Below are 15,478 nucleotides of genomic sequence, written 5' to 3'. Positions count from 1 at the left end.
CGTTATTGTCTAAAGTAAAATGCTTGTGCGACTGTTTCCTGGCCGAAGGAATTATAGTACAAATGTATTCTCTGGAGCTAAACTAACAGGCGCCGCAGGGACAGCCAAAGCGGGAGGCCTTCGTGGCACTGGAAGCCTCGGAGAGCCCCCTACAGGCGGGAGGACCCGAAAAGAAAATACTTCCGCTCAGATGGGCGGAGCTAGGGAGCCGAGGGGGAAGTGGCGGTAATCAGGTTTGAGTTTGGGATGGCGCGCTGCTTAGGCTAGGTTTAGGGGGTGAGGTATGGTGGACTAGTGAAGTATTTGTAGAAGTTATTTTATTTTATTTTTTTTTAATTTTTTTTAACGTTTATTTATTTTTGAGACACAGGGAGACAGAGCATGAATGGGGGAGAGTCAGAGAGAGGGAGACACAGAATCTGAAACAGGCTCCAGGCTCTGAGCTGTCAGCACAGAGCCCAACGGGGGTCTCGAACTCACAGGCCGCGAAATCATGACCTGAGCCGAAGTCGGCCGCTTAACCGACTGAGCCATCCAGGTGCCCCTGTAGAAGTTATTTTAATAAAGGATTGGGAACTCTGTTCTTTAATTATGCACTTGGTACACGGGTGTCATTTAGAAACGTACTCTTTTTTGATACATACTTAGATGTAACAAATAGGCAATGTACACGTGGGAAACCAGTAATTTTAGAAGTAGGGTATTGCCAATACTGTTAAAAAATTACCTGTGCCTTTTACCCCTTGCGTTCCTCCAGCGGTAACATTCTCCTCTGTTTGAGGTTTAATCTTTTGCTTTTTGAAAATTTAGTTTATGTACGTTTAACTTACAAACTGTTGAGCTTTACAGGGATAGTTGGTTGTTAAGTAATTTGCAGCTTCCCCCCTCCCCCCTCAACAGTATACTTCCAAATTCGTTTTAGGGTGTCACATATATTTGCATGTAGCTGTAGTTCCCTAATTTCACTGCAATATACTGGTGATATTTCTATGTGTGACAGTTTATCCCTTTTATTTAGCAGGTTTGTCATTACAAACAACGTCGGTATGAACCTTCTTAGAATGCACGGATTCAGTTACCAGAATGTAAGGATTTTTCAGAGTACAATATATATCTAGAAAGACCATTTTTCAACTACTTTCTAGTTATGATATCTGTCTTAAAGTCTTTAATAATTATAACATCTTAGTCATCTAGGATTTGGCAGCTGGTGATTTTGTTTTTCCTTGAAAACTGGTTATATTTTCCCACTTCTTTGTATATTGTTATGTTACATAGACTCTGGGTCCTATTCAAAGCCTTTGGGGTAAGTTGATCATTTTGTTTTGTTTCAGGAGTCAGTCAGTCCAGTTTGATTCAGATACACAAGCTCAGTCTCACCTTCTGTGGGTGCTGGTCCCTGTCAGTTCAGTTTTCAAAGGCTTTGTTATTCTGCTTTGAGTCTGTCCTGTACATACAACCCTCAGCGATTACTTTAGAACTTGGGCAGTACAGTAGTCCCCCTTATCTGCAGTTTTGCCTTGTTTCAGTTACCTGTGATCAACTGTGAGAAGCAGATGATCCTCCTTATCCTCAGAAGGTCATTAGCTTAACACTGTGTTATAAATGCTTGTCGTTCACCTCACTTCATCTCGTCCTGTAAGCATTTTGCCATCTCACAACATCACAATACAAAAATATATTTTGAGAGTGAGGGAGAGACCACATTAACAACATTTATTACAGTATATTGTTGTAATTGTTCTATTTCACTATTAGGTCTTGTTGCCTAATTTATAAGTTAAGCTATAAATTATAGGAATGTATGTATAGGAAAAAACAGTATATATTGGGTTTTATCTGTAGTCTCAGGCATCCACTGGAGGTCTTGGTCATATTTCCTATGGATAAGGGGAGAGAGACTACTGTAGTTTAAATTGCAGTTCCGTTCACATGTCTTTTGCCATAGAGCTTGTGTCTTTGCTAAAGATGCTTAGTTCATGTGTGAGAACAGAATTTATGTGGGTTTCTGCATAGAATTAGGGGGATCCCCTTCTACATTCTCCCCTTGTGATATTCCACTCATGCTCTTTTTTGCAGTGTCCCCTTTTATTAATCCTTCTGCCAGAAATATGAGGTTTTTCTTGGGAGTTTTAGCTGCCTTCCATAGTTGCAATAGCTGACTAGGGCCCGCACTGGGGCAAAGAGGTGAGAGAAAAAAATGTGATTCCCTCTGTACTCTTCAGATCACAGAGGCCTCCTTTCCCAGCTCCCTTCTTTAGAAACATAGGTGTTCTCTTGGTCCAAGCCTAGGCCTCAACTCTCAGGTCAAAGCCCAGAGGGAGAAAAGGAGGGGAAAAAAAGCCATGTATTCTCCCACAGAAGCTCCTTTTCTCCATTCATCTTGCTAGAAATATAGGATTTCTCTTAATTTTTAATGCCTGTGCTACCATTAGTTTTACTAGATGTCAGGCCTCACGTCAAAGCTGTGAGAGAAAATAGGAAAGACAAACAGGGCATTTCTCCAACTTTTGATTCTCACCAATCTGCCGTTTTTAATTTACTTTTCAGAGCCCTCAGGTAGTTGCTTTTTGTATTTTGTCCTGAGCTTTTAGTTGTAATCAGTAGGAAAGAGTAGTGTAATCATCTTGACTGGCAGTGCAAATCCAGGGAATGCAAATTACTACTACATATCCATCAGAATGATTAAAATGAAAAGTTCAGACAATTTCAAGTGTTGGACAGGGTGTGGTACAACAAATTCTTATATATTCTTATACATAGTGGAAGTGTCAATTGATGTATCTTCTTTGGAGAACATTTTGTCAGAGTCTATTAAATCTGAACACCTGCATACCTTATGATGCTGAAAATCCACTCCTGAGTATACTCCCAACAGAAATGCACATATGTTCACCAAAGATGTATATAATAATGTTCATCGCTACACATTCCTAATGGCTCCAAACTAGAAATTCCCCATTGCTTATTTATGATAGCCTGGATAAATAAATTGTCATATATTCATACACTGGAATACCATATATAGTAATGAAAATAAATTGCAACCACATTAAACAGTGTGGCTGTCATTCAAAAGTGTAATATTGACTTGAAAAAGCCAGATACAGGATGCCTGGGTGAGTCAGTTGCTTAAGCATCTAACTCTTGATTTTGGCTCAGGTCATGATCTCACAGTTCATTAGATTGAGCCCCATGTTGGGCTCTGTACCGACAGCACAGAGCCTGCTTGGGATTCTCTTTCCCTCTTTCTCTCTATTCCTTCTTAGCTTGCATGCTCTCTCTCTCTCTCTCTCTCTCTCTCTCTCTTTCTCTCTCTCTCTCTCTCTCAAAATAAATAAATAAATAAACATTAAAAAAAAAGAAAAGGCCAGACACAAACTAGTACATTTATTTATTTATTATTATTATTATTTTTTTTTTTTATTTTTTTGGGGACAGAGAGAGACAGAGCATGAACGGGGGAGGGGCAGAGAGAGAGGGAGACACAGAATCGGAAACAGGCTCCAGGCTCCGAGCCATCAGCCCAGAGCCTGACGCGGGGCTCGAACTCACGGACCGCGAGATCGTGACCTGGTTGAAGTCGGACGCTTAACCGACTGCGCCACCCAGGCGCCCCACAAACTAGTACATTTACATGAAGTTCAAAAGCAGGCATAACTAATCTAGGATAATAGTTACCTTAGAACATGGAGAGAAAATAGCAACATGGGGGTCTTTTGGGATCCTGGTAATATTCTTTGTCATGATTTGGGTTCTGGCTACATAGGTGATCTTCATTTTATAAAATTGCATTGAGCTGCACACTTTGATTTGGGCATTTCTTAAAATAAGTTTTAAAAATACTTATATTTATCCATCTCACCATATCCCACCTATCCCCTCATTCAATAGATGCTTGCTAAATATTATACCAACTTCAGGGACAAAGAGAGCGATCACAGACCTGCTTATGACATGGTGAGTATCACTAGTGAATACCTTGTGGCCCTAATGGTGAATGAGCTTTCTTATAGTTGTGATATTGAGTCTACCATAACTCATATTAAGGCATATTACATGGCTATTAAGAAAAAAAATCTTTTGTTGGTTCTAGAGTTAACTGAGAGTTTAAGGTGGCAATGATCCAGTCTCTGAGGTTTATATTTGTAGATTCAAGGAGAAGTTTCTTTTTTTTTTTTTTTAATTTTTTTTTTTTCAACGTTTTTTTATTTATTTGTGGGACAGAGAGAGACAGAGCATGAACGGGGGAGGGACAGAGAGAGAGGGAGACACAGAATCGGAAACAGGCTCCAGGCTCTGAGCCATCAGCCCAGAGCCTGACGCGGGGCTCGAACTCACGGACCATGAGATCGTGACCTGGCTGAAGTCGGACGCTTAACCGACTGCGCCACCCAGGCGCCCCGAGAAGTTTCTTAAAGTACAGATAAATCAAGCACATTTTGTTTTTGCATGTTCAGTCACATTCGGGGAAAAAAAAAGAAACCTCGCTACTCAAAAACAATGAAAAATAACTTTTTATAAAGTTCCAAATCATAAATTCACTGCAAGAGTCATCATTGAGATATAGTAAAGTATTTTTTTTTTTTTTAGTTGATCAGAATTGTTTCCCTAATTATGGTACATAAATCCTTGTATTATAAAATATGTGAAATTGTGACTTAACAAGCAACCATAAAAAAGTTTGCTCTTGAAATAAATAGTTTTAAACAAAAGAACAAGGAATTTAAATAAATAAATAAGGTAGTCAGTGAATTTAACACTCATGCCTAAGAAATTCCCTAGTTTTAATCTAGGAGCTTGTGGAAAGTAAAATTTACTTCTTAGGTCACGAGGACAGTAGTGACCTTAGGCAATGTTGTGGAGTCTGAATTTGTGGCAGTGCTTAGTGCAATATGTGCAGATATTCCAGGATGGAGGGTCAGGGTGGCGATAACCTCCAGAAAGGTACTCGGAATTTGGAAATGGTAATAAAATACCGTCATTTGAGGTTGGAAGGATTAGCATGCAATTAAGTAGATCAGCCATCTGAAAATAGAATTAACTCATGCTAACATCTGATTTGTAAGGTGCACAAAAATCTCCTATATCCAGTCTGTGTTTTTGAGGGAATTCTTGTAACAGGTAATAATAGCTACCATTTATTAATCACTATATATTCAGTAGTGTGCTAAGAGCTTTACATCCATTATCACATTTAGAATCCCATCAATCTTTAGGAAAGATATTGTTAGCTTTGTTTACAGATAAGAAATCAAGGTTTAGAAAGTGTAAGTACCTTGTGAAATGCTATAAAATGTAACATACGGTGACTCTGGAGTCAGATTTCTTGGTTTCCAGTCCCAGTTCTATTGTCTGTCAACTATGTGACCTCAGACAAATTACTTAATCTGTGTTTTGTTTTTTCATGGAGGAAATAAAGATGATGATAATAGTACCTGTACTTTAGAATTGCTCAAAGGATTAAGTGAAATAACTCACTTAAGGTGCTTGATAAACAGAAGTCAATAAATAATGGTTATTATTAAATTAGAGGCTCACAGTAATGGATGTTAGAGCTAGTGAATAATATCCAGTTAATGTACCAAATTCAATCAACTGTAGTTAGTAAAAATTTTCTGGGAGAATCATATGTCGTCAGAAAAATGGTTTGGTAACAGTGGACAAAACATAAGAATATATCTGGTAATGACCAAAAGAGAAGGCTATTTGAGTTCAAGGATTACAACTAATTTTCAAAGAGAAGTAGTTCTAAAATAGAAAAGGAATTTCTATCCAACTTGAAAGAAAACTCCCTTAAGACTACCCATTCTCTTTCTTCTAATTACACACTCACCAGACAACCTCTGACTGATCATTTTCTCTCCTGAGTACATTTAAACCACCACAGCAAAATACCCAGAATGAATTCTCCATACTCAGTATTCTTTTAGATTTAGCTGTCTTTGTAGATTGATAAATTGACATTCTGAGGTGCATATCACTTTCGTATGGGTCCTCTTAACATGTTGATCCCCAAGAGGTTAATTAACACTGGTGGAAATGATAAAGTTGAGTCCCTGAACCTACAAAGCTAAGAATCTGGCTTTGGATATTGTACTACAGCTCTTTATGCTTACAAGTAACAAAAATCACAATAAAATGTCTTAAACAGCAAGAAGGGGAGGGAGTTAATATTATAAAGAGAAGGCGTTTGATGGAATAGCAGGGCAAGAGTGCAAAGCAGATTCGGGAGACTGAAAGAAGCATGCTTGCACTCTTTCGGCAGTCTCTTGCCACTACCTCTCTGCTTACACATCATTCTTTTCTATCTATAGACCGGCTTTCCCTGCCATAGGACATTCATAGGACAAACAGAAGTAGTACATACTGACTTTAGACCTGAGTAAGTGGGGCTCTCGATGAACCCTGTACCCCTGGGAGGCCCGCCCTTTGGAGAAACTTCTTCAAATGTTCTAGGTCCCCTCTGGTGCCCTGGAGCCGGAACTTAGTCCTGTGTGGATCTTGGCAATGGAAGCCCTGGAATGTTCTGTTGTTGCTGGTGGTGGGGTTTGGCCTGGTCAACAGGCCCTTCTGGGTGGGATGCTCTAAACCTGGACCTGGACCTTATTGGCCTCAGTCCCTGTTTCTCCCTTGCAGAGTCCTCTCGACAATAACCCACTCACACTGCCCGGGGTCCACCAGGTGCTGAGGACTGGGACTAACACCAGTGGGTATGGGCTCGGGTTGCATGGCCCTTTGCCTGTTGCTGGTGAGCCAAAGCTCCCACTGGCCAGGGCAGTATTTCTTTCATGAGACTGCACCAAATTTAGCTGCCAGAACAGGGCTGATTCACTGATTTGGGGATGATTTTCAGTAACACCAACAGAGGACAAGTTGAGGACCGTGGCTACCCACTGTCCTCTTTGGGCTGCCTGTGTGAGCTGGTACATGGGCACCTTACCTGTCTGTGTTCAGATCCAGGAGCCTCCTCCTGAGGAGCTACTGAGAGAAGTACGGGTAGCCCACGTGTCTTTTATACTGGTGTCCTCCCCACCACCCTGGCGTTGGTGCCCAGGGCAGTCACACCACCCTTTTGCAAGCTATGTGTTATATGTCAGGTAATTCTGGTCATGGCCATTCTTGTCCCCTCCCAGAACTTTCCAGACTGTAGTACTGCAAAGTCAATGTCCCCTTTCTGTCAGTCATTTTTTGCCTTTTATCAATGTGGTGACATTTTGCTGTCCTGGATTGGTCTCAAGCCCTGTGGAGCATGTGATAGATATGGCTTACCTGAATGGGACTTCTCTTCTTGCTCTGCCCAGGGCCCCTCATCAATCCCCACTACTGGTAACTGGTATGTGGAAGGCAGGGTAGAGATCAACATTAAAAAGGTCATGTTCTAGCAGTGCAGTGTGATCAAGGCTTAGTTCAAGAGAAGACATGGTTGGAAGATGTGTTGTTCTATGTTAATGCTTTAAATTCCATAAATAAACACTATAAACTTCTAAATGATAAATTTAACATGACCATAAAACAGAATAATTGTTTTCATTTTCCTGCATCCTCTGGGTAAGACTTGCATTTGTGGTCATCATCAACAAAGCACATTAACAATATTTGAGAGTCATTGGAAACCATTATTCAAGGACATTACATTGGGTGTTGCCATGAGATGAGTGATGATGTATCAGAATTCAATAAATGACATTAGGAAAGTGCAGAGGCCAGAAGATCTATACTGTTTCAATTTTAAAAGGTTCCAAAGAGCCATAGCATTGTGAATAGTAATAGTGTGGGTACATTTTCCTTACAGTGGGATATATGAAATTAGCCAAGAATGGTATCTTTGACAATAAATAACACAAAGAAGTGGATCCTGCAAACTAGGAAAAGTTTTCATGTGCATTGATTGGACAATAAACATCTGTGTTGGTACCTTTTTCTTGCCCTAAATTTTAATCAATAAACCACTATACCTCACATGAGCCCATGATTTTTGTAATTACTTTTAAAATCAAATTGTTGCTATTGATGGCTTCTACCCTGCACACCCCCACATATTTTCCCAGGGCCTTGTATACCTTAGAGGGAGTACTGGACAGAAGATAGTGTTAAGAAAGCTTCTACCTTTGTATCTCTTTTCCATTCCAGAGATTCTCAACTGGAATCTCTTGGCCCCAACTTCAAATTTTCAGACAAAGGCTCTGGCTGTGCTAACTTGGTCCAATCAGCCATGTCAGGTGGTCAAGGGCATGATGTAATGTACACCCCTGACTGCTAGGATGAAAAGGGAAAAGGATAGCACCCAGAGAAAAGAAAACACAGTTGTTTTTTGTGTTAGTTTTCTAGTGCTATGTAACAAATGACCACAAACCTAGCAGCTTAAAGCAATGTATTTTATTATCTCTCAGTATCTGTTGGTCAGAGGTCTGAGCATGGCTTATTTTCTGCCTAGCATCTCACCAGACAACAATTAAGTTATCCACTGGGGAGACAATTCCATCTGAGCCTCTGAATCATCTTCCAAGCTCATACAGGCTATTGACAGAATTCAGTTCCTTGCAACTCAGAGTCTCATTTTCTTGCCAGATGTCAGCCAGGGCCAGCTCCTAGAGACTGCCCTTAGGTCCTAATCATATGACTCTCTTCTTACAGCATGGAGTTTACTTCTCCAAAGCCTGCAAGAGAATTTCTCTATAGTCTATTCCTGCTGCTGCTGCTGCTGCTGCTATCACCGTTACTTTTATTATTATTTACTACCACCACCACTACCACTACTGTAGGCTTATATAACGTAATGGAATCAAAGGAGAAATTAATCCATCACCTTTGTCATGTAATGGAACCGGATCAAAAGAGTGGCATCCCATCATATTCACAGGTCCTGCCCACACTCAAAGGGAGGGCATAATACATGTACACCAGGAGGAAGAATCTTAGGAGCCATCCTAAAATTCTGTCTACCATGGCTCTTAAAGATGGCCACTACAGTTGCCTCTATCTTAAAGCACTGAGAAATATTTAAACTGTCTGTCCTCCTTATTCTCTTAAGAACAGCAGTTTAGTGGTGCCTGGGTGGCTCAGTCAGTTAAGTGTCCTACTTCACCTCAGGTCATGATCTTGCAGTTTGTGGGTTTGAGTCCTGCATTGGGCTCTGTGCTGACAGCTTGGAGCCTGGGACCTGCTTTGGATTCTGTGTCTGTTTCTCTGCTCCTCCTCAATCACACTCTGTATTTCTCTCCTTCCAGAATAAATAGACATAGAAAGGAAGAAAGAAAGAAAGAAAGAAAGAAAGAAAGAAAGAAAGAAAGAAAGAAAGAAAGAAAGAAAAAGAAAGAAGAACATAGTTTAAGGGGCACCTGGGTGGCTCAGTCAGCTGAGCATCCGACTCTTGATTTCAGCTCAGGTCATGATCTCAGGGTTTATGAGATAGAGCTAGCTCCATGTTAGGCTCTGTGCTGACAGGACAGAGCCTGCCTGGGATTCTCTCTCCCTCACTGTCTACCCCTCCCTGCCTCACACTCTTGCTGTTTCTCAAAATAAATAAACTTAGAAAAAAAAAGAACAACATAGTTTACAATGTATTCATTGTAAACTATGAATATATGAATATTCATAGACATTCAAGTCTCAGGTACCGGAAATATACATCTCTGGGAATATTTTGTCACACAGAATTCTTTTTCTACAATTCAGGGACAAGAAATTATTAAACGTTTATTTAGTACACTTACAGTTTGACATTCTTAGAAATTCAGTGGATTAAATGATGTGAGTATATATACACACATACAGTTCACATATTGCCTACAACTTAAATTCTCCTTTTTTTCAGTGCAAACTATTAATAGGGAATTTTTGTCAGCTGGTGTTTCAGAGTTCTTTATAAATTAATTATTGTATTTACTAGCCCTATGGGAGTGGAGAAGTCTAATTGGGTCAAGGAGGCTGGTTCTGCTGGAGACTGAAAGGTGAAGCATGTATAAGGTGTCAGTTGCAAATCTAATGCAGTGCTTTTTTGAACACGTATGTTAGAAAAGGGAACAATACTGAAATTACCTGCATATTTATGGAAAAATCACATAATTAGCATACACATTTATTGAAATTTGCCATCAATCTATGGCAAAGACAAAATATTTTAGCTGACATGAAACTGCACAGGTGTCCCATGCCACAGGAGGAATGAGATGCTTGATGCTAATAGCACATTCATTCACTCATTCACGCACTCACACAACAGGACCAGGCTAGATATTATAGCTACAAAGAGGACAATATCCTAGCCTAGTGCTCACAGAATGCTGGTGAATATGGATGTGTAAAGAGATAGAAAAAGAAAAATGTCATAAGTGTAGGACAGTCATAATCAGAGAATATTGTGGGCATTTCTAGGTGGAACAGCTCTCCCAGTTCACAGGTAGGGAAGGGAAATCCATCCGGGTTAGTTCATCACAAGTCACAGAAACCAAATATAGTAAAACTTTATCCTTCAGTGCTAGGACCAGAGGGAGGCAAGCCGGTCACATGGGGCATGAAATTTCAAGGGGTGTTGTCACAGTTGCTGGGCCTGGGTGTGTCACCTGAGAGTGTCTCCTTAAATTTTGGGGGTAGGCAGCTGCACACTGAAGCCTTGGTCCTGTTTTTCCCTTTGGTCTTATCCTTAGTCAACACTTTTTTCCCTAGTTTTCTTCCTAATGAAAAACAATTGAGAAACTCATTCACACTGATGTAAATAGCTAAAAATTTAAACTACACATTCTTTAAAAGAATTTTCAGTTTAGCAGAAATCATCAAGCCCTTAAACCATGGCTCAAAACCTCAAATGTTTGCAGGGCCAGAGAGTAGCAGGCCTGCATAAGATGCCAGGCAATGAGGGAGATTGTGATGGGCTATTCAAGGACCTTCAAATTCAACCTAAAAATATATACTGTTTTGGACAAACAGAAAGTACCTGCTGGATTATTAGATCAGTAGAGTAGCTGTTTGTGTCTCCTGCCAAAGGTTAAAGAAATTTAGTTGCTATGTTAGAATTTCTCTAGGCAAATGGTGTAAGGACATAACGAGAATTGGATGGAAAATACCTACTGGGGGGGGGGTATTCTTTCTTCAATTAAACTTTCCTTGTGAGGCTTTATTAAACATTTCTTTGGCTTTCTTTCCCACAGACCCCAAGATCTGGCCTAGTTATCCTACTCTGCTGCCGCAGCTTATTGTCTTACCTGTATTTCATGAGCCACAAGACATAGCTGGAAAGTTTTTCACAGCTAGAAACTAGAGAGAAATAGATAACATTTAGGGAAAAGGAAAGTTACCATATCACTAGAACTCTTAAGAGTCTCTTGTCTAGACCGAAGTGTATAGTAAATAAGAGTAGTCAAATATACCCAGTGTGCTTTCCTTTTACCAGGAAACTGCAGGTGCTTCTGAAGGGACTGTCAGTCATGGTGCTCCCCTTAACTCCAGCACAGTTTGGGATCTTGTCCCAGGCTGTCCAATCAGAATACCCAGTCCCTTGAAAGGGAGGAAGGAGTAAAGCAGCCAGCCTGTGATCCATTCACTTCCTTTATCAGAAGGACACCACTAGGGGAAAGAGAAGAAGAGAAGTGATGTGGTCTAATTCCTTGTCAACTGAACTTCAGGTAAATAGAATAATGATTTTAGACAGGAGGAGGAAGCCTTTCATACAGAATGCCCTTTAGCAGGTGTCCCTTGATAAAAACTGCTTACAGTAAATAAACCTGGAATCTATTGATTTATGGGACATAGCTTCCCAGGAGAATTTCATATAAACTACACAACTCTTGGAGGTATAAAATGAAGATGTTTTATAAATAAAATACTTCCCATTCTGTGAGGTAACTAACAATCGACAAAACCTCACACAGAAACGTCATCTATTGCTCTGAGCTGGTGGATAAAAAGGGCCTTGTAAAAATGTTCCAGACCTTTCTCTGCTTTGTCTTTGTCTCTTGATTTCCTATGCCCTTTTAATTTTTAGTAAAGCTTGATGCTGGGAAAAATCTGATTGTTGTGAGACTGATTTGGTAATAATTCTGTGTGTTATTTCGACTGGCCATGGTAATTGGTTGAAGAATGAATGAATATGCGAACCAGGAAAGACTGATCAGAATGTTCCCTAGGATTCATTTAGGAATTCATTTGGGAGAGAAAAGTTCTCTCTCTATCGGAGTTCTTAAGCTGGTAAATGTGGGAGTGAGACACAACGCAGAGAGAGAGCTCACCCACAAAAGGAAGCCAAACAGACACACTAAGAACTGATGGATGGAGACACTTAAAGAGAGAGGGGGCTCCTGGGTGGTTCAGTCGGTTGGGCATCCGACTTCGGCTCAGGTCATGATCTCGCGGTCCGGGAGTTCGAGCCCCACATCGGGCTCTGTGCTGACAGCTGGGAGCCTGGAGCCTGCTTCCGATTCTGTGTCTCCCTCTCTCTCTGCCCCTCTCTTGCTCATGCTCTGTCTCTGTCTGTCTCTCTCTCAAAAAATAAATAAAGATTAAAAAAAGAAGTAGTAAGAGATAGGAAGAGAGAGTGAATTCTAAATATAGCATTTGAATCTCTGAATTTTTTCTGTTCGAAACTCCTGAATCCCCTGGACTTCCTACATAAGCCAAGTCAACACATTCTTCTTTTACTTAAGCTAGATTATACTGGGCTTCTGCCACTTGCACCCACAAATTCTGACTAATATTCTAGCTGGAATTTGGTATGGACCAGACTAGGAGGAAGAACTGAGAGCTCAGAAACAGATGAGTCTTCCAGGAAAGAGTAGTTCTCAGAGATAAAAATCGGATAAGAAACAAAATACATATCATAAAACTATTGAGAACTTCCACCCCTGGTTCACACATAAACATTATTGAAGGACTAAATAAGATTGCAACTCTCACAACAATATTTTTAACCACTTTATCCTGAGCAGTATGGAGGCACACTCTTCTGCCTTCCTTTTCTTTTCCCAGCTGTTCACCGTAACCAAGTAAGACAGTGTTTTCCAGCTTTGGCTTTGGCTTAGGAAGCAAAGCTCTGTTTTAGAAATTGTCGCTTTATGTTGTAACTACCTATTTGTTTTATATATTCCCAATTCCTTACAGATAGGAGATAAGTCTTATTTATTTCCTCAACCTCAGCACCTGCAACACAGTTAGTGCTCAGTATTTGTAGAACAAAGGAAGAGAGGGGTTTTATTTTTGCCATCATTGAAACTATGCACAGGCGTGACCAAGGGGAAATTGCATGGGCTTGGTTCCTTCCCATTCCCTACCAAATGTGCATAATTATATTACTTGGTATGCACCAAACTGTTAGCTTATGATGAATACTTTCATAGTTAAGGCATGCTGGTGAGCAAGGAGTGACTACCCTAAATTGTTCCACAGTTTAGAGTAGTGGTTAAAATCACAGGCTTTGGAACTAGAATTCCTGCTCTGTTGTCTGCTAGCTTTGTAACCTAGGTCAAAGTGCTGTGTCTCAGTTTCCTCATCTGTGTAATAGGAATAAAAATATATCATAAGGTTGTTGTCAATATTAAATAAGTACTATGTTTAAAACTGTGGAAAAAGAGTGTCTAGCACACAGTAAGTGCCATGTGTTTGCTGTGATTATTCTTATTGTTGTTCTCCAAGCCTCACTTTTATAATGGTAAAATGGGTATAAAATTACATCTGTGGGTAAATTGCAAATAAGATAATGCATGTAAAATTGTTGACAGTAAATGCACAATACAGAGCAAGTATTAATAGCTATTATTAGGATATAGTTAGATTAATTGGAAGTTAGCATGTGCACCAAACATGTGTTACCAACTTTCAAAAACAAAACAATAATAGGACTCATTAAAGTGTACTTGCACACTCTTAAGTAGTGTAATGTTGGAGTTAATGTCATAGGCATGGAAACCAGTTTGCCTGGGTTCAGATATCAGCTCTACTACATATTACTTGTGTGATCTTGGGCAAGTTACTTAACTTCTATGGGTTGCCTCTAATAAAATGAGATTAATGACAGTGTCTGCTTGATAATGTAGCTCTGAGGATTAATTGAGGCGATGCCTCTAAAATAATAAACACGATGCCAGAAAAATAGTAAGCAGGCAATAAACATTAGCTTATTATTGCTGTGAGCCTCAATCACTTTCAATGGTAAAAATGAGGATGTAAGTGTCTACCTGACCAGACTGGTATGTGGATAAAATGTGATAATGCCAGTGAAAATGTCTAGTAAATAGGAGATATTTCATAAATGCCACTTTTCTTTCCCATTTTTATGATTCAGGAGACAACTCAGAACTTTACAATGCCTTAAGGTTATCAGTATAAATATCAATTGGATTTCTACATGTGCGGTTATAGGACAGAGAGGATCAGGTAAAATTTGATCAGTGACACATACTAAGTGTTGTTTATTGAATAAATATCATTTAGACCATTCAGTTGGCATATTAGCTGTTCTTTCTTATTAAAGAAGATTGTGCCAGAAATACCCTGTTTTTGTATATTCGTTTGATTCAGGTCACAGATAAATGGCGATTTGCTCTATCCTTCAGAGAAGGATAGAAAAGTGGGCTGATATCCTTCAGAGAAGGATAGAAAAGTGGGCTGGTATTTCAAGTTTCTTACAGCGAACATGGTGCACAATCTGCTAGAACTGAAGGAGAATGTTATTAATCAAAAGGTGCATGAGGAGGCAAAGGACTTCATTATGCTGTTTTGCTCCCACAACTTGCACCTGGAGCTTTTTAATGAATGTGCCCTTTGGAGACAGGTGGCACTCTGCAAAGCGTAAACCTCTCTAAACCTCTTCTTGTCTCAAACTGACACGTCTTCATGGCACTGTGAATAATCAATCTAAGCCTTAAATGATGTGAAAGGCTTTGGTAGGACTATAATTAGTTGAAACTATTTTTTTTTGGTCTTTAGGAGTACACATGGCTAGAACAAGGGAAAGAAAACGTCGAGAAACAGCTGGAAAAAAGAAATCATGTGTTCATTGAAAAAGGCAAGCCTATAAACAATGATATTGTGTACTGGGTGAACAAGTACAGTAGATGGCAGTTTAGTAACATCCAATATCGTTTTGTCATGTTTAGAAGTCATTTTTTTTAAAGAATATGTAAAAAATATGCATCTTCTGTTTTATATATTTATTGTCATCTTTTCTGGGAAAAGTTCTGTGTGTGATCTCTGTTGGCTTAGAGAAACAGAATTGTTATAAACTTGTCAAATAGTACAGAATATAAAAGGGACATTGGGGTGCTCTGGGATTTTTACACCACATTTTATTAGCATCTCATTCATTTTGAAGCACATAAAGATTTTTTTTTTTATTTGAAGCAATAAAACTTGGGAAATACTCTCAAGTAAAATAACACCACAACCAACAATTGATTCCTCTGAAAACCCGGATGTAATTTTAGCATTTCATGGATGATTCTTTAATTGTTAGTTAAAATATTTAGGAAACTAAGAGAGGTGTGGA

At 39.6% G+C, this 15,478-nt stretch overlaps 1 long non-coding RNA gene across 1 annotated transcript; it reads left to right on the top strand.

Annotated features, from left to right (window-relative positions):
• The first annotated feature begins 23 nt into the window (after positions 1-23).
• Positions 24-15,138, top strand: LOC128774725 (uncharacterized). Its single transcript, XR_008419147.1, has 4 exons — positions 24-233; positions 1,022-1,085; positions 3,895-3,960; positions 14,920-15,138. It is a non-coding gene; the product is annotated as an uncharacterized LOC128774725 (long non-coding RNA).
• The last annotated feature ends 340 nt before the right edge of the window (positions 15,139-15,478 follow it).

This window comes from Panthera pardus, unplaced genomic scaffold (assembly GCF_024362965.1).
Source record: "Panthera pardus isolate Hobbes unplaced genomic scaffold, ASM2436296v1 HiC_scaffold_11, whole genome shotgun sequence".
In the NCBI taxonomy this organism is placed as follows: domain Eukaryota; kingdom Metazoa; phylum Chordata; class Mammalia; order Carnivora; family Felidae; genus Panthera; species Panthera pardus.
The sequence above is the reverse complement of the archived record's forward strand: the minus strand, read 5'-3'. Positions and strand labels throughout refer to the sequence as shown.